The following is an 18,247-nucleotide window of genomic DNA, read 5'->3' as shown; positions in this document are numbered from 1 at the left end:
TGATCTGGACAAATTGGAGAAATGGTTTGAAGTAAGTAGGATAAAATTCAATAAGAACAAAGCCAAGTACTCCACTTAGAAAGGAACATCAGTTTCACAGACACAAAATGGGAAATGACTGCCTAGGAAAAAGTACTACACAAAGAGGTCTGGAGGTCATGGATCACAAGCTAAAGATGAGTCAACAGTGTAACACTGTTGCAAAAAAAACAAAACACAACATCATTATCTATTAGCAGGAGTGTTGTAAGCAACACACGAAAAGTAATTCTTCTGCTCTACTCCGTGCTGATTAGCCTCAGCTGGAATATTGTGTCCAGTTCTGGGCACCACATTTCAGGAAGGTCCAGAGAAGAGCAACAAAAATGACTAAAGGTCTAGAAAACATGACCTATGAGGGCAGATTGAAAAAATTGGGTTAGTTCAGTCTGGAGAACAGAAGACTGAGAGGGGACATGATAACAGCTTAAATACTTAAAAGTTTGTTACAAGGAGGAGGGAGAAAAATTGTTCTTGTTGACCTCAGAGGATAGGACAAGAAGTAATAGGCTTAAATTGCAGCAATGGCAATTTAGGTTGCACATTAGAAAAAGCTTCCTGGCTGTCAGAGTGGTTAAGCACTGGAATAAATTGTCTAAGGAGGTTGTGGAATTTCCATCATTGGAGACTTTTAAGAGCGGGTTAGACAAACACCTGTCAGGGATGGTCTAGATTAGGGGTGGGCAAACTTTTTGGCCTGAGGGCCACATTGGGGTATGGAAATTATATGGCGGTCCCAGAATGCTCACAAAACTGGGGGTTGGGGTGCGGGAGGGGGTGAGAGCTCCAGCTGAGGGTGCGGGCTTTGGGGTGGGGCCAGAAATGAGGAGTTCAGGATGCAGGTGGGGGCTCTGGGCTGGAGTGCAGGGTGTGTGAGGGCTCTGGGGTGGGGCTGGGGGCTTGGGGTGCAGGAGAGGGATCCAGGCTGGGACCGAGGGGTTTGGAAGGCGGGAGGCAGATCAGGGCTGGGGCAGGGGTTTGGGGTAAGGGGGAGGAGTGTGAGGGCTCCGGCTGGGGGTGCGAGCTCTGGGGTGGGGCCGGGGATGAGGGGTTTGGGGTGCATGAGGGTGGTCCAGGCTAGGGCCAATTGGTTCAAAGGGCAGGGGGGTGATCAGGGATGGGGCAGGCTGTTGGGGCATGGGGGGTGTGGGTTCTGGGGTGGGGCTTAGGGTTTGGAGAGTGGGAGGGGTACAAGAGGGTGCTCGGCTGGGATCGGAGGGTGGGAGGGGATCAGGGCAGTGGCAGGGGATTGGGGTGTGCGGTGGTCTCAGGGGTGCAGGCTCCAGGCAGCGCTTACCACAATCAGCTCCTGGAAGTATGTCCTCCCTCCAGCACCGAGGCGCAGCCAGGCATCTCTGTGCGCTGCTCTGTCCACAGGCGCCACCCCTGAAGCTCCCATTGGTCAGTCCACCTTCTAGGATCAATTATTGACTCCTTCTGGTCTACCTTTAAGCCGTTCCCTCCTCTGTTGTAGAGCACTGACTCCTAGGCTGCTTTCCCTAGAGTCCCTCTCATAGTCTCAAGTATCAGGAGGTAGCCGTGTTAGTCTGTATCCACAAAAACAACAAGGAGTCCAGTGGCACCTTAAAGACTAACAGATTTATTTGGGCATAAGATGTCATGGGTAAAAATCCCACTTATGCCCAAATAAATCTGTTAGTCTTTAAGGTGCCACTGGACTCCTTGTTGTTCTCATAGTCTATCACGCACTGAAGTTCCCTGCTCTGCACCCCTATTCTCAGGCCCTGCAGAATTCTTCTTTGCTCTTTTATCTGAGCACCATCTCCCAGGTTTTCTCCCTAGAGACTCTTTTTCCTAGTAGGTTCCCACTAACTCTAGCAGCTTCTCCCAAAGCCCACCTTGCTTCCTACATACCCTAACTCAGAGCCCCTTTGCCAGTCCCAAAATCTAATACAGCCTATTTCCTGTAGTTCCTCTCTCTGAGTTTGCTCAATGTTTTTTATGAAGCACAGGTGTTGATCAGGCTAACACCTACTTTATTTGTCCAGCCTCCAGGCTGAGAGGCAGCTAATTATGGAGAAGTCTAATTTAATAGGGCAGACTGGCCCAAGGCCTCTTGACCCTTAAAGGGGCAGGCTGCCCTGTTACACTCACATTCATCTTACTCAAAGTTATGGGAAAACTCCACCTCTTAGAACTCCACCTAAAATTTGCTACACTGACCCAACAAATTTTTATTTTGAAATACTAGGGTCCCTTAAGAATCTTAGTATGTCTTATGTTAAATTACCTATTTGTCCAGTGGGTCTGCCTAATCCTATATATCCTTCACCTTTTAAGCCTGTCTTGTCTCTATACCCAATAACCTATGAACAAAACGTAGATGGTGAAATCCTGGCTCTCCTAAAGTCAATGAGGGTTTTGCCATTGACTTCAATGGGGCCAGGATTTCATCTGGAGTTATTTTCTTCAATATGACAAAGTGAGTGTTGCAATTACCATATACAGTTCATTGCCTGGACTTACTTGTTTGGCTTGAGGAGACTATTTTAATCTTTTAAAGCAACAAAAGAACACAGGTTATTCTTTACTGTATAATTAATATCATTACCCTTCTTGGCAAGTCATAAGGCCTTTTTAATTACTTCTGTTTTATTTTGGGATAGATTATATGTCTCCAAGAAGACTATTTGGCTAGTTTTTAAGTCTACGGAATTCCAATAAGTAAAGGAGTTGATGATGAATAACAGAGATGGTTACAGTAGCCTCTGTTCACTGTTTGTAGAAACCCTCAGAGTTTATTTGCAAAGGCCCTGGCCATGATCCAGAGCGAAGCTTTGAAAGCGGGGAGCCAGCTGCATATCTAACTTGGACTAATATCTGGACCCATGGGAAGTGATGTAAGAAAGATATTTACAGCAGTGTTTTATTTAATATGGATATGAAAAATATTAGCAAAGCAGCAATGAAAACTGCTCCTTACCAAAAAAAAAAAAAAAGTGACAGAAGCCTGGGTTTATCAAAGGGATAATGAGTACTGCAGATACTTCTCAAATTGTAATGCAATACAAAGTGGTTTTCAGAGAGTGATGCATGAGGTTTTATGTAGCCACTCAGTGTGCAATAAAATCAGAGGAAATCATATGCTAAACCCTCAAGGCCTAGACTGTGCCTTGCTATCATGCCCATGCAGGGCAGTTGGAGTGAAAAAGGATTCCATCTTATTCAACCCATGTAATGACTGTTCAGATAGCAGCTCCAGCTCTCAAAGAAGCACAGGGTCTGCATCTTAGAAGCTTCTCCTTTGGAGCAGCTGAATTGGGGAACAGAATGAGCTCAGCCATAGCTGCACCTCCATCCCATGGACTGGCCAGGAGAGCTGAGAGAGCTGGGAGTATGCTCTAGGTCTGAGGAGATATTGCAAGAATACTGTGCTGTAAAAGCTGCCAAGTTGACAGCCTGAAAGAATAAAATTTTCTGTGTAGCTACAGACCAGGCAGTGGAAGCCCTGAATCAAAATTGTGAGTGGGGTGCTGTGAATTGTGACTTAATGGGTCACACACAAGTTTATTATTTAAAGGTACTTTTGAAAATGGTCCTCAGCACTCTTCTGTGGTTACTGAGCTATTCACTACAAAGCTGCTGATTTGGAGCCTCTGACTTGAATGTGCACATTCCACATATACGGTCCAGGGCACTGAAACAGCAGCCCACTATGGTTCCTTCATCTGGAAAAGCTATTCCATTGAACAGCAGTGACTGGTGAAGAAACTTAAGATTAAAGTAATTTTATTGTACATTAATTTTATTTTTTTCTATGTGGGACAGTGGCCCACTTGTTCCAGTGTCAAGCTTCCTTTTGAGAACAGCACAAGCTGTACTATGGCAGTGCAACGGTCCATCCCTCATCCCTGAGTAGAAGAATTTTTTAAGTGATAGGAGACTAGTTGAGTCTCAGTGTCCACTCAGTCCTTTCTTTCTCTGCCAAGAGAGAAACTAAAAGGATGCCATTAATGAGAATATTAGAAGGAACTCCATTTTCACTATTTCAGTGTGCAAATTTTTAATGTATTCAAACTTTTTTTGATCTGGGGATTTCACTGACTTGTTTAAATGGTAAACTGAGTCAATTTTGTTAATTGTTGATGTCATTATTTAATGTGTTTCATATGATGTACAAGTGCTCGGAGAGCCTGATAGGTGCATTTTACAAACCAAAAGCTAAATAAAAATAATAAATGACAATATGCAGCACTGCATAAATTACTCAAAACTGCAAAATCAACTTGCTTGTACCTTGTTTCCCTTCTTTCCTCAATCTCCAACATCCTGCTGGAAAACATCATAATTAAACAGTTGCATTTCAAGTTACTTTCAGTGTCAGTTAATTTATTTTGTTCTATTTTTCTCCCAGCCATATTTCAGCCACATGTCTAGAGTTTTTTATTTCTAAATGACTGTGGTCAACTCCCCCAGGCATGCTTATAGGCCACAAGTTTTAAAGGGAAACATTTTTAATTAAAGGTCATGTGAGCAGAACTTGGAAAAACATCTGCATTTTGCTTTGCAAATATTCTGTGGTGAGCTGAAATCTTCGGCAAACTTTCATGGGAAAAATCTTTGCTGCTTGAAAGTTTCCCCCATGAAGAGTATCCTCACAAAGAATTCTAGCACTTTTCAAAGAAACTAGAGAGTTGGATGGTGTGGGAATGTATCAGCTTCAAGCATGTATTTATGGTTCATGATTTGGTGCAGCAACAGAACCAGGGTAAAATAATCTCTTCTTTATAGATCTGGCCTCATACAAGTGAAATGTCTGTCATTTCAAGAGAAGTCACTCCTTTTAGTCCCAAAGTTACCTGCAACTACACAACTGCGTGTCTCCTCACTTTTAATAATAATTTAATAAATAATAATAATTTTATTACTTTTAATAAATAATAATAATTTTATTATTGAAAATTATATACATTAGAAATGCATAATAATAAACTGAATGTATAGAGTTATTTACATCAAAGGAATGATTCTTGCAACACTTTCTTTCCTGCTTGAATGATTTTTGCATTACCTTCATTTTGGATTTTGGTCACAAATTCTGTCATACATTTAGGTCTTGGCAGGTTATGAAATACTTCTGGCTTCCCATTACCATGGCATCTGAGTGTCTCCCAAGTTATTAGAAATAGATATCACAACAGCATGAACATGCTAATTGTATAAATAGCGCATTTCTCAAGATTATGCCAATAAATGACCCCACACCAGGAAAGCATCCATACCCAGACAAACACTTAAGTAGATGTTTAACTTAAAGCACGTGCTTAAGTGTCATTGAAGTCAATGGGTCTTAAGCGCATGTTTAAAGTTAAAGAAAGTACTGGCCATTGTGATCACACTGCACTCATTCACAGCCTAGCCTCATAAGGTAACAGAACTGCAAAGTCCCTTTACTGTGCTGCAAAACATGATACAGTTTTAAAAAAAGGAATTACCATTACAAATGTTGACTATAGTGAACTCTTTTAGGACCAATCACTCTTTTCGTGTAGGTTCTAAATGACTGTGATTGGTTCCATTTATCTTGCAGAGCTAGTGTAGTACAGTAGAAAGGGTGAAGGACTGGGATTCAGGAGACCTGGTTTCTACTCCTAGCTCTGCTATAGAGCTGCTGGTTGACCTTAGCTCTTTTCTCTGTCATCAATCAGGCAGTCCCCCTAGGAGACTGAGAACTCTGATTTCAGCCCAAGAACATCAGGCCTGGCCAGCTGGTTTGTCAAAGTATCAATTTCATGTGTTCTGTGGGTCTGCATTGCCAGCCCTGACTAAGGGGGGAAGGAAGCAAGTTCTGCCAACCTTGTCTTCTTGTAAAGTTTGTATCTATGATGATTTAGCAGATCTTCACTCTCTGGTAGCAAGTGCTGTCTCCCACTGCCACGACAGAGCTGCATAATGGGAGCTGGAAGTGGATCTGCCATTGATTCCAACAGCTGGAGAAGAACCTGGAAGAAATAAAGAAAGTTAGAGGTGGGAATGAATACAAAGTGGTCTTAACATTTAAACATAGATTTAAAAAATGACTATAAAGTTTTGAGAATGCTCTGTGGTCTTCTGAATTTTAAAATTTTATGATTCAGTCATATTGAATTATTACTACTCTTTTGCCAGCTGTGGCAAACAGCCAATACAGTAGAACCTCAGAGTTACGAACACCTTCGGAATGGAGATTGTTTGTAACTCTGAAACATTCGTAACTCTGAACAAAACATTATGATTGCTCTTCCAAAAGTTTACAACTGAATATTGACTTAATACAGCTTTGAAATTTTACTATGCAGAAGAAAAATGCTGCTTTCCCTCTGTTTTTTTAGTAGTTTACATTTAACACAGTACTGTACTGTATTTTTTTATTTTTTTTTTGGTCTCAGCTACTGCCTGATTGTGTACTTCTGGTTCCAAATGAGATGTGTGATTGACTGGTCAGTTAGTAACTCTGGTGTTCGTAACACTGAGGTTCTACTGTAGTCAAAACTGATTAATTCTATTGGGAACTAATGCCAATGTAAAGATTCAAAAACACAACCAGTAACAATTAAACACTAGGAGCCTGTCTAGAACTTAGTAACTTACACGGCACAATTAATTCACTTAATGCATTTTGAGGTTTAAAATGGAATTGCTTGATTTGTGTTTTGTTTACCTTTCAACCAAACTATGGTACTCTAGCTAGAAAACTATGGGCCAGATTCTCAGCTGGTGTAATTTGGCATAGTTCCATTGACTGAGGGGAGGGATAGTTCACTGGTTTGAACATTGCCTTACTAAACCCAGAGTTATGAGTTCAATCCTTGAGGGGCCCATTTAGGGAACTAGGGTAAAAATCTGCCTTAGGATTGGTCCTGCTTTGAGCAGGGGGTTAGACTAGATGATCTCCTGAGGTCCTTTCTAACCCTGATATTCTATTATTTGCTACACCAATTTGCACTAGCACTGAGGATCTGGCCCTGTAACTTTAGCTCCAGTTGTTTCAACACTGCAGTTCTTGTACCTAGATACTTTGTAAGAGAATAAATGAAATTATCCCCATGTGTTGCTGCAGCACTTTAAAAAAAAGATCTATTCAAAGATCCATTTGTTGGTTTAATTTCCACTTTCTTTTCATAGCCAGCTGCACCAGCCATACTAGCATCCAGACTTCTGTGGCATTTGAACAGTGGGGATTGTCTCCCCATTCTGCACAGATCTTGAGGCCAAGCTGAGCTGCATTCTTTACTTTTCACATTCTATGCTGCTGAATGTGAATAGTTGCAATGGCTTCTTCAATTGCTGTGTGGACTGAGGGGTTGGGGTCCTTCTGCCCTGTAATAAATTCAGTCAAATGGAATTTTGTTTTGCTTTGATAGACAATCTCTGCTACAAGCCACTAGAGGGCACCTTAAAGACATTATTCTGCACATTGTACTTGGCTGTTTAAACATTTCAGCCTAAACTACATGGTAAATTGCAGAGCTATGTGCTAAATGACCTCTACTGGGACTTACTCTAAACATTCCAAGCTCCCAAGCATCATCACATAGCTGACAAAAATATTTCCATCTTTCTGCCAAATGCGGATTCCCTTCCCCCCATGCTCACGCATACCTCCCCAAATCCTCTGAAGTCCAGACAGTCAATGGGCAGTGACAGGTTTAAGGTCTTACATTGCATAACCCTGCAGAGCTTGAAACAGGAGTTTATACCGTTGAAAGGGGAGATTCCCAGCATTTGGATGGAAAACACAGCACTTGGTTCCAGCCTGGGATCTGCCTGAGATATCACATTTTCAAGTTATGACAATTTGTGGCCAGAAAAGCTATTTCAGGTAATGTTTAGGGGAGTTTTACACACGTTAGTTAAGTTTTTCTTCTTTCTGTGCCTTGCACAACTGGGCTAATAGTAGCTAAGGCACCTAGTTTTATAAGTGAAGGGATACAAAATATAATTTAGGTTGTAAATTCTTCAGGGCAAGGACAGTCTCTATTATATGTATGTATAGCACTAGCACAATGGGTCCCTGACCTGATTGAGGCCTTTCAATGCTACTGCAATATGTTACTATGTTATTAATAGTGCTAGCAACAATTTTCATAACAACAAAGGGTCACAGGTCTGAGCTGATTAGCTAGTGGACATTTAGCCAACATGTTTTCCCCCAGAGATGGGAACAGGGAACCAATGCAATAGAGGTTAAGAAGCTGTTTTGCCACGGCTGCGGGAGGTCATCTGAAGCCGCGGGACCAGCGGACCTCCTACAGGCAAGCCGCCGAACACACCCTGCCTGCCATGCTTGGGGCGGCGAAATGTCTAGAGCCGCCCCTGGTTGTTACTGAAATATGCTGTAAGTTTGCTAGTGACATACAAAGGACCCATGCCTAGGAGGGTGTTCAATAACCATTAATCAAGGGATTTACAATCCAATGACAGTTGCCCAAGCACAACACAGTGGGGACTGCTCAACTCTATGACTCAGTTGCACAAGGCCACACCTGGGAGATTGCCCAGTCCAGTGACTCAGCAAAGCCCACCGGGACATATCTTCTAGGCGCATGGTCTAAGGATATAAAAGAGGACACTATGACAGCATGTTTTTGCTTTTCTCCTCCCCCACCTTCACTGAAAGCAACTGGAATGAAGAGAAGATGAAGGCAGGGGCGGCTCTAGAAATCGGGCTGCCCCAAGCAGCGCGGAGCGCTGCGCCGCCCTTCCCCGGTCCCGCGGCGGGTCCCCTCTTCCAGGCTCGGTTGAGCTCCTGCCGCATGCCTGCGGCAGGTCCACCGGAGCCCGGACGAGGACCTGCCGCAGCCTGCGGAGCTCAACCGAGCCGCGGGAAGGCGGGACCCGCGCAGGTCCGCTCGTCCGGGCTCCGGTGGACGCTGCAGGCCCGGAGCTCAACAGGAGTCAAATGCCGCCCCCCCGGGAAACAGCCGCCCCAAGCGCCTGCTTGGCGCGCTGGTGTCTAGAGCCGCCCCTGGATGAAGGTCAGCTGAGGAATCTGTTCCAGGCTTAAGAGGAAGCCTGCGTATTAAGAACTGTAACATCCTGTGAGATGAGCAAATTGCTGGTCTAAATATTGACGAATGTAATAAGGTTTAAGAGTTAGATTGTACATTTTTCTTTTGCTTTCTTTGGTAACTTTCTCGGCTCTTTTCTGCTTACAACTTTATAATCACTTAAAATCTCTCTTTCTGTAGTTAATAAATCTGTTTTCTACTTTACCTAAAACAGCGTATTTTGCTTGAAGTGCTTGGGAAACCTCAGCTTAGGTACAAAAACTGGTGTATGACCTCACCAAGTGGAGGGTGGGTGGACTGGGTTATAAACTTACACTGGTCAGGGTGCAAGGCTGGGGAGCTGTGGGGGAATTGGCTGGAGCTTCTCTATTATTAGTTCATGAGTGGCTGGGAGAAGCATTCATGTAACTCAGCTGGGTGTGTCCCTTCCTGTGGATGTCTGTAAGTGCAGTACCTGACAGAGGCTTGCAGCTTGTCACAGCATCGGTGTGAGAGGGAGCCCGGGACAGAGGGCCCAATGGTCTCACAGTTCAGATTGCACCCCAGGGATCCTATCACAACTCCCCACCTCGCCCTCCATCCTATTGCACATGTCTCTATACCCAGAAAGTAATTTATCACATCGTTAAGTATATTTTACAGCCAAGTGATTGTTAAAGAACTGCCTCCCATTCAGAGCTAATTCCCCTTTCCCTTCCCCATACAGTTATGGAGTTCTGTCCTATGGAGAGAACACGATTAGGAACATTCCCTGGTTAATTTATTCCCCATCTAATTGAGTTCTCCTCCTTTGCTATGTGTTACATTCTATTCCCATTAGCTGTTTAGACTTCCCTGACTCAACAACTTCCCCACTGAAAACACTGAGGAATCCTGAAGCCCCTCCAGACAAATCTTAGATTCATTCTATAGTCTGAGTCACTTTCTCTTTGGCTGAGGGACATACACAGTTTTTAATTTGTAACGAAAGAGGTGCCGGGGCTCACACAATTGTTTTACTTTCATAATTGACATGGCAAGCCCAGAGGTGCTGGAACTATGACCTGCCAAGCCTAGAGGTGCCAGGACTCAGCACTGGCAAGCCCTGGCATAAATTAAGCTCTGGACATACACCTAACAGTGAAAAGAGCAGTTGCTTCCTAATATTTCAGATGAGCAATGTGCCCCCTCATGGAGAAGCATGCAGAAAAAAGAAACAGGGGCCAGAGTAAGGAAAGTTATTCTCTGTAAACTGCTAATGGATTATTTACATTGATTGTTCCATTGTCAGGGATAGAACAAACTGCCAGAGCAGAGATGCAGCTAGTTGGTACTGTTTTCTCCTCCAGATTCTTCTGGGGTAGGTTTTCCTTCCAATGTAGCTGCAAAACATAAGCACAGTTTCTTAGCAGACGAGTCTTGTGGAATCAGTTAGTCTCTACACAGGCAGCGTACATACTGCTCTATCAATGCCTTTATTACTCCCAGCACACAGTGTCCTGAGGCTCACCTAACTGTGGAGGCAGAGTCTAGAGCTGAGAGACACCGTCAAGAAGAAGTGTTTTATTGAACAATGCACAGTGTCTCTCTGCAACATTAAATTCATCCAAAGCTGTTGAGCAATTTATTTTTTCCATTTTCCTCTTTTCTATTCAGAAGGGAAGGCCCCACAGACTCAACCTAATGGAAATAAGCTCATTGGACCACATTCATCCCTAGTCTAACTCCATTGCCATCAGTTGGTTTACACCAGGGATGAATTTGGCCAGTATGTTGAGGGTGCTGCCTTTGTTGTTTCTGTAGGATAACCTACTGGTCAGTCTGACTTGTGAATGAGCTCTGGGATCCCTAACTAACAATAGGAAAATATGTGTCTTGTATCTTTTTATAAGATGGATGAGGTGGAGAAAAGAACTGTCTACCAGGTAAGCAGCAGGAAGTCATTTTATGACAACATATAGGTTGTCATTCTCAGCATATTCTGTCTTCTCCTCTCACATGGCATAAAGTCAGAGAAGCCAGAACAAATAACAAGGCCATGAAGAATCAGTCACCATTTTATTTTCTGTGAAGCCTGTAAAATAAGGTCAGGTTTTCAAAAGCACTTGCCACATTGGGTGCTGAGCTGTCTGAAAAATCTATCCACATGTATCACAGTGGAGACTTGTGGTTGCTAAACACTTTTGAGAATGTGTACTTACTTGTAGAGGCATAGAGTTTAAAGCCAGAAGGGCCCACTATGTCACCTAGTCTAACCTCCTGAATATCACAGGCCATCAACACCACCGAACACCCGCACACTAAAGCCAACAACCAAAATGAGACCAAAGCATTACAGCCCACAGAAGACTAGACCATTATGTGACACAGGCAGAGAATAGGAGGGACTGAGGTGCACCAGTGCGGGAGGCCCCTGCAATGACAGGGAAATGATTAAATGAGATATACCCAGATAATCCTGGCAAATAATCCACACCTACAGAGAAAGGTGAAAAATACTCAAAGTCACTGCCATTCTGACCTTGGGGAAAATTCCTTCCAAACCCCACACCTGGAAAAGAGAGAAAGCCAGGCTTAATTAATGAAGCCCAATTGGGGAGAGCCTGGGTGGAGATTATAAATCCAGGAAACTTGCAGCAGAAAGGGGCTGCAGGGAGAAAGTCTGCAGTCACTCTCTGGAGGATAGAAGAGGTAGGAAGTGGTCCAGGGAGACAGCAAGCAGTCTGAGGGGTAGACATTGGCTGCCAGCTACAGAGTCCTGGGGCTGGAACCCAAAGTAGAGGGTGGGCCTGGCATCCCCTACCAACCATGGGAAAAGTATCATAAAGCCCCCTGATGTAAGGGATAAGGATATTCAAAGCCTTAAACCAAGAGGTTGTACGACCATGGAGCCCAGAGCTGGAGGTGAAGACCAGTTGTAAAGGCATTGGACTGTTATTTGTGGGACTTTGTTACCCCAGAAGGGGAGAACTATATAATGACCTGGGCAGAAGGCCAAGTCATGAAGAGGAAGCACCCCAATTTGCAGAGGTGGTGGGGTCGCATCATGAGTAACTGATGGAAGGGAGGGTGCCAGATGAAACAAAAGCTAGTCCCCAGATGTAGCCACAAGGAGGCACTACACCAGTGAGTGTACCCTCTTACACCCACATATGATGATCAGTTAGACCCTGAGCATGTGAGCAAGAACAAGCCAGCAAAGAGAATGCTTGGTGCCACCTCAGATCCCTGGTCACCATGCCCAATGTCCTATTTCCAGCCATGGCCATCTCTGATGCTTCAGAGGATGGAGATGAAAGACAAACAAAAAACACAGTCAATCAGTAAAAATTACTCTACTAGACCAAGGTGCTAATGTAAGATAGCAGCAGTTCCATGAATGACAGTGAAGCATTACTCTCTAGAGAGAGACTAGCAGTAAAACTAATCCTTAGTTTACTATGGACGAAACATTTCTGTGCAAGGTCAAGAAAGTCAAAGATCTCCCATATACTAGCTTGTGATGTTTTAAGGAACTGTCTGTGGTGCTGAAACCATAGTTTGGGCAGCGAGTGGCACAGTGACATTGAAAGTGACGTGGCCCAGTGACTAATTGAAGTGCATGTGCATGTGTGTGACTTTAAGTGCATACATGCACATCCAGAGGCATGGGAGTTGCAGCTGCAGTTCCAGATGAGGCAAGCGGCCTCCAGGCTGTGTTTGTCGTATCACACTGCTTAAAACACATGACGCTGAGGCCAGGAGGTTAACATCTCCTTTTCTTGTGATGAATGCCCATACTATAGGATTTATAACAGATCCCTTCTCAATATGGGAAGCTTTTGCTCTTATTTGTACTTTGTCTACTGTACACTGAGTGCATTTTCTACCTCTGCAGGTTAAGGTGGTAGTTCTTCAGATCCAGGGCCGGATTAACCTTTTGTGGGCCCTGGTGCCAAACATATTTGTGGGCCCCCATGTAGTCACTGTGGGCTCCGAGTGTGGGCCTGGTGTGGCAGTGCCATTGGTGCCATAGTATACCCAGTACTGAATCTCAGAGACATTTTTCATTTTGATCACACACCTCTACATGACTATATCCATTGCCATACACAGCTCCCTCAGCCCCCAGTTTTTCTCACTGAGCTGTACGCCCATGTGGGCTTACCAGTGTCCACAGTGAGTAGAACTTTCATAGTGATCAGGGAAACTCCCCACACATTTATCTCCTTCCTCATTCGGACCTTCTATAGCCATGTCTCCAGTACCACCCTATGTCACCAGTCACGGCATGTGGTCCTAGTCTCAGCTCAAAGTTCTAAAGCCAGCAGATACCTGATCAGTTCTGACAGATCCCTCCCTCAGCACCCATCCTGCCGTTTGAGCAAGCAACCTGCCAACACCATTTCCCCAAAGTGAGGACTTAGCCCTAGGGAATCTGAAGACACCAGCCTTTCTCCCTCTGCTGCCATCTACATGCTAGTTTACTACCTGATCACCACCACCTCTCCCCAAGCTTGTTTCCTTTCTACTTTGGACATGCTCCCCAACCAGGTGGGGCTATTCTCCCACTGCAAGCCTGTCCTGCTTCCTCTTTCCCTGCTCCTCTTGACATTCCTTTCCTATTGGTGACCTCTGTTCCTTGAGGTTAACTCCAGGTTCCTTAGCTGCTCTAGCTTAATGGCCCCCAGTAGTCACAGAGCCACTTGGAGCTTCTCTGGCTATAGCCATGGGGCCAGTTGCAAGAGGCCAGCCTTAGACAGCTGCAGCTAATGGTCAAGGTGGCAATTCCAAGGCTGAGCATGCTCGAACCTTGCAATGGCGGCACTAGGGACTCTAAATCTCAGTGCTGGCCCTAGGCAGCTGCAGACTCTGGAGTTAGGCACTTCCTTCCTCTAGGCCATGTCTTTAAGTACCTGAGATTCCCATCACCTGCAGCAGAGGCCACCAATTCCCACGTACCCCTCAGCCATCACATAGTCATGCAGAAAGTGCAGCCCGAATGATTTTGGAGGCTGGGGTGCCAAGAGGTTGCCATCCCTGAGCAGCATCTCTGCAACAATCTCACATGCCCCCCCTCCGCTGTGAGACCAGGACCCTGTGAAGACAGTGGAGTTACCCTGTGTATAATCAGTTCTGTCCAAAGCCTGTTGAAGTGAGTGGGAGTCTTTTCATTGTCTTTTATGGGCTGTGTATAGAGGCAAAGGACCCCATTCTAGACTCTAGGAGCAAAGTGCATTCTATGCGGCACTGGTTTACTATCGTAACAGGAAGATCTCACCTTACCTAGTGAATAAGCAACACCTCCTACAGCACCTAACTTTTTCTGAGAAGCTTCCCACCCAATTACTAAATGTAAACCTGCTTTGCTTACAAGGGCTGAAAATACCAGGTAGTATGGTTACAAAAGCAAGGCACTTCTGAATTCAGTAAGAATTTTGGATGTGCACAGAACACAGACAGGACTGGTTTCCACATGGTTACAGAACTGCAGTAAAGTGGAACAATTTTCAGCTTGTGTGATTGGAAGATATCTGGATGCATATTATAAGACTGTCCTACATAAATGAGGAAAAGTTGAGGTGCCTTTATTATTCTTTTGTTCCACTCTTCGTTTCTATGGGGAATTTGCCAGTGCAATATTACTGTCTTCCTTTTAAACAAACAAAACTAAAATAAATGGTAATGGCTGTTGAAAATAACAATTCCAGTCCTAGTTAGAACTAGGAAGACCCCACATTTGTTGCTCAATTTTATCCTACTTTTTCTACAGCAAATTATAATGGATCCGCATATTTGATTTGGGAGAACTGAAGTCATAGTTGCCCAAATTGAGCTTGAGCATGCCTGAATTTTGAGAGTGTTCGAATCTGGAAGGCAGGTGCTAGATTCCCTTTCTGACTATTGGATAAATCTGGAAAGAAAAAGTCAATTTCTATTTTCATGGCTCAGAAGTGGAAATCCTCCTGTACTGTATCTGAAGCTGCCCAGGTCCTCTAATAGAGCCTCCTCTCTCTTACTTATCATTTTAACTTCTAGTGGGATCCACATACCTCCCTTGCTAGGCTTCAGAGGTGCACTGTCCATTTAGTCCACCCAATTCCTTCTTTGGGGGCTGCCAGGCGAGGTCACACCAGCATCCCTAAGCCAGTCTGGGGAAGTCTCCTGAGGGTGATATCAGGGCCAAAGCCTTCTACTCTTTGGGCACACTTGTTCCCCATTCACAGTGCCACCCCCTTCTAGCAGCCAGCTCTCCATTCACAGCAAGCTGCAGAGCATGGAGTCTCTCAGCTTCCCCACTCCCTCCCCCTCCCTTTCCTGTTGATAGCGGACAAGGGAATGCTGGGAAATGTAGTTCCTTCCCTGCTCCAGGGCCAGCTCTATAGGCAGGGAGCTGGCCAAGGAACTACATCTTCCAGGGCCCCGTGGGTTCTCAGCTCCCATGCTGGATCTGGGCTGCTCTGAGGCTCCATTTCTGCAGAGGGGAGGAAGCGAGTGTATGGGCCCCTTTCTGAGCTTGGGCCCGGCGCTATGGTGCCATTGGCACCATGGTAAATCCGGTACTGTTCAGATCCTCAGTGAGATGATCAGACAGGGAAATTTAGAGGGAGATGGAACATGGTGTAATCTATCACCAGGGAGCCACCATATCATCCAACAACCTGATAAAGACAAAAATGAACATTTATGGCCTGATCCTCAGCTGGTGTAATTTAGTGCACCCTCAGTATCTAAATCTGACTGTTGGAGTGAGCTGTATAAATGAGGTCATGACTAATTCAAGCCACTGATCAGTTAGTTGGTGCAAATCAGTATAGCTCCATTGACTTTAATAGAGCTATGTCAGTTTATACCAGCTGAAAATACAACCGCTAGAGAGGTACAGAAGTACACAATACGTGCAGTGTACCAGATCCTCACAGATTGTGCTTTGATAACAAATCCCAAGGAGGTTCATTTCAAACAGTTCAATCTTGCTCCCAAACATAAACAATAATGGAGAACTGTGTTCAAAGTATCATTCAAATATGATGATTCCTTAAATCTTTGACTGGAAAGGGCTACCATACCCACTCCCTTTACACCCCTCTGTAAGGCACACAGGTATCCACTCTGATATGATCTGCTCCCACAGACAGTACATTGGCATAATCCACCCACTGCTGGTTATAGGCAGGGGACAGACTGCTGCATAGTTCACGAAAGTGTAACAATCTGCTCTTCAATTAAGATCTTGAGATTTAACAATAAAAATCATGTATCTGCTCTTTTCCGCTTTAGTCAAGTTTATTTTAAATGAAAAGAACAATGAAAACAATGAAATGGAATAACGATGTCAATGCAAGCATAAGGCTGCTGGTTTAAAATAGCCAGGATATGCAAAAGGTGACTCCTCCAAGAACATTTACTTGACCATATTGCCCCGCTCAGTGGGAGGCGGGGTGAGGGTTGGGGTAAATTTTTAAAATGTAGGTCGTGATCCTGAAAATACTTATTCACAAGTTTAACTTTAAGCACATGAGTAGCCTTATGGGTTTGCAGGATCAGGGTCATAAAGAATAAAATAGGAAGCCAGAGATTCTCAAACTGTGATCCACAGAGCATTTACTAGTAGTCTGCAGAGAGCTGGCTGATCACATTGTCCTGGCTCTTGATACAATAACGGAAATGGAAGCAGTGGAACAACTTGAGGAGGAGAATGGCAATCAAATCAATGGACAAGGAAGATGAGTTTAGCTGTAGCATTTTATATAGACCAGAGTGAAGTAATGTGGGCTTTACAGAGGTCTGAGAGAAAGGTGTTGCAGTAGTCAAAGTGGGATTTAATGAGAGAATGAGAAATTTAGTTGCAAGGATGGAAAGTAAAGAATGGATCCTGAATGTGCTGAGGAGGAAGAAGCAGCAGGATTTGGATATGGCCTGGATGTATGGGGCAAGAGAGAATGAATCAAACATTCAAGTCAATTAGAGGCCTAAGTGACAAGGGAGATGATAGTCTTGTTGACAGAGACAAAGTGATCTAGTGAAGAGGGGTTTTGAGGGAAGAGAAGGAATTTGATTTTGGATATGTCAATGTGATGCAGATGACAAGACATCCAAGAGGAGACTGCCTGAAATACAAGAATGGAATTAGAAGTTCAGGGGAGGAGTGGTAGATTTTCAGATCATCACCATAGAGACAGTAGCTGAAGCACTGTGAATGGATTTGCTTGCTCAGACTGTAGAGTGAGAAGATCAGGGAGGGGGCCAAGAAGAAAGGGAGAGGGTGGAGGAGGTCCCACTGAAAGAGAAGCTGAAGGAACTGTCAGAGTGGTAGGAGGAAAACCAAGAGGGGACAATATCACAAAAGTCTTCTAATGTTACAATGTCAAGGGGGAGAGAATAATAATCAACAGCATCAAAAGCAGCAGAGAAGTCACAGAAGATAAGGATGAAGTAGAGGTCCTTAGCCAGAGACCTTGGTGAAAGTGTTTTCAGTTGAGTAGATAGGGTGGAATCCAGATGGGAAGGGATCCAAGATAGATCTGGAGGAGAAAAAATCAAGGCAATGGTTAAACATGGTGCTTTTACTGAGTGTAGAAATGAAGGGGAGGAGGAAGATGGGTTAATAGAGAGGGAGGCATTGACTTTTTCAGGCAAGACATGGAGGGGAGACAGTCCATGAAACAGTACCTATTAAGATGTGGTCTACGCCACAAAAAAGTTTTAAAAGACCAATATTAAATTATATATTTAACCAAAAGAAGAATAGAAAATACTGCATAGGTGAGTTAAAATTACTCTAGGAATTTTAACTATGCTTTGCCCTGTCATTTTACCAGGGTGAGCTTAACATTCCTTTTATATCGTTTTTACACTTATTATTTAAAAGGAAAAAATGATGAGAGATGCAAAAGTGCCATGTACTGTTTAAATCATAAATCATTACAGGGTGAAGGCTGGATTGGAAGGAGAGGACAAAGAGTAGAAGTTGAAGGCAGTCAGAGGTATTTGCATTTGGGAGTGGGGTATTTCTCACCACTTTGGGGATTGCTATAGGCTGCCCATGGCTTTCTGAGATCAGCATGTGCTAGATGGCAAACAGGAAGGCTGATGGAAACTTGGAAGTGTCACTTCACTGAGCTATGAAGAGGAAAAGTCAAGGAAGAGAGAGAAAATATGCAGAGACACAGCTATGAAAAGGAAGAATTAAGGGCAAAGCGGGTTTGTTACCATATCTGTAATTGCTGGTACATATC

General features: G+C 44.1%; 1 long non-coding RNA gene across 1 annotated transcript in view; it reads right to left on the bottom strand.

Annotated features, from left to right (window-relative positions):
- Positions 1-4,953: 4,953 nt before the first annotated feature.
- LOC120399114 overlaps positions 4,954-18,247 on the bottom strand; it is a 35,104-nt gene continuing 21,810 nt past the window's right edge. The window contains exons 2-3 of the long non-coding RNA XR_005594964.1: positions 10,301-10,411; positions 4,954-6,002 (exon numbers count right to left, since the gene is read on the bottom strand). This is a non-coding gene — a long non-coding RNA (uncharacterized LOC120399114). The remainder of the gene's footprint in view (positions 6,003-10,300; positions 10,412-18,247) is intronic.

The sequence above is a fragment of the Mauremys reevesii genome, linkage group 2 (assembly GCF_016161935.1).
Source record: "Mauremys reevesii isolate NIE-2019 linkage group 2, ASM1616193v1, whole genome shotgun sequence".
NCBI classification, from domain to species: Eukaryota; Metazoa; Chordata; order Testudines; family Geoemydidae; genus Mauremys; species Mauremys reevesii.
The sequence above is the reverse complement of the archived record's forward strand: the minus strand, read 5'-3'. Positions and strand labels throughout refer to the sequence as shown.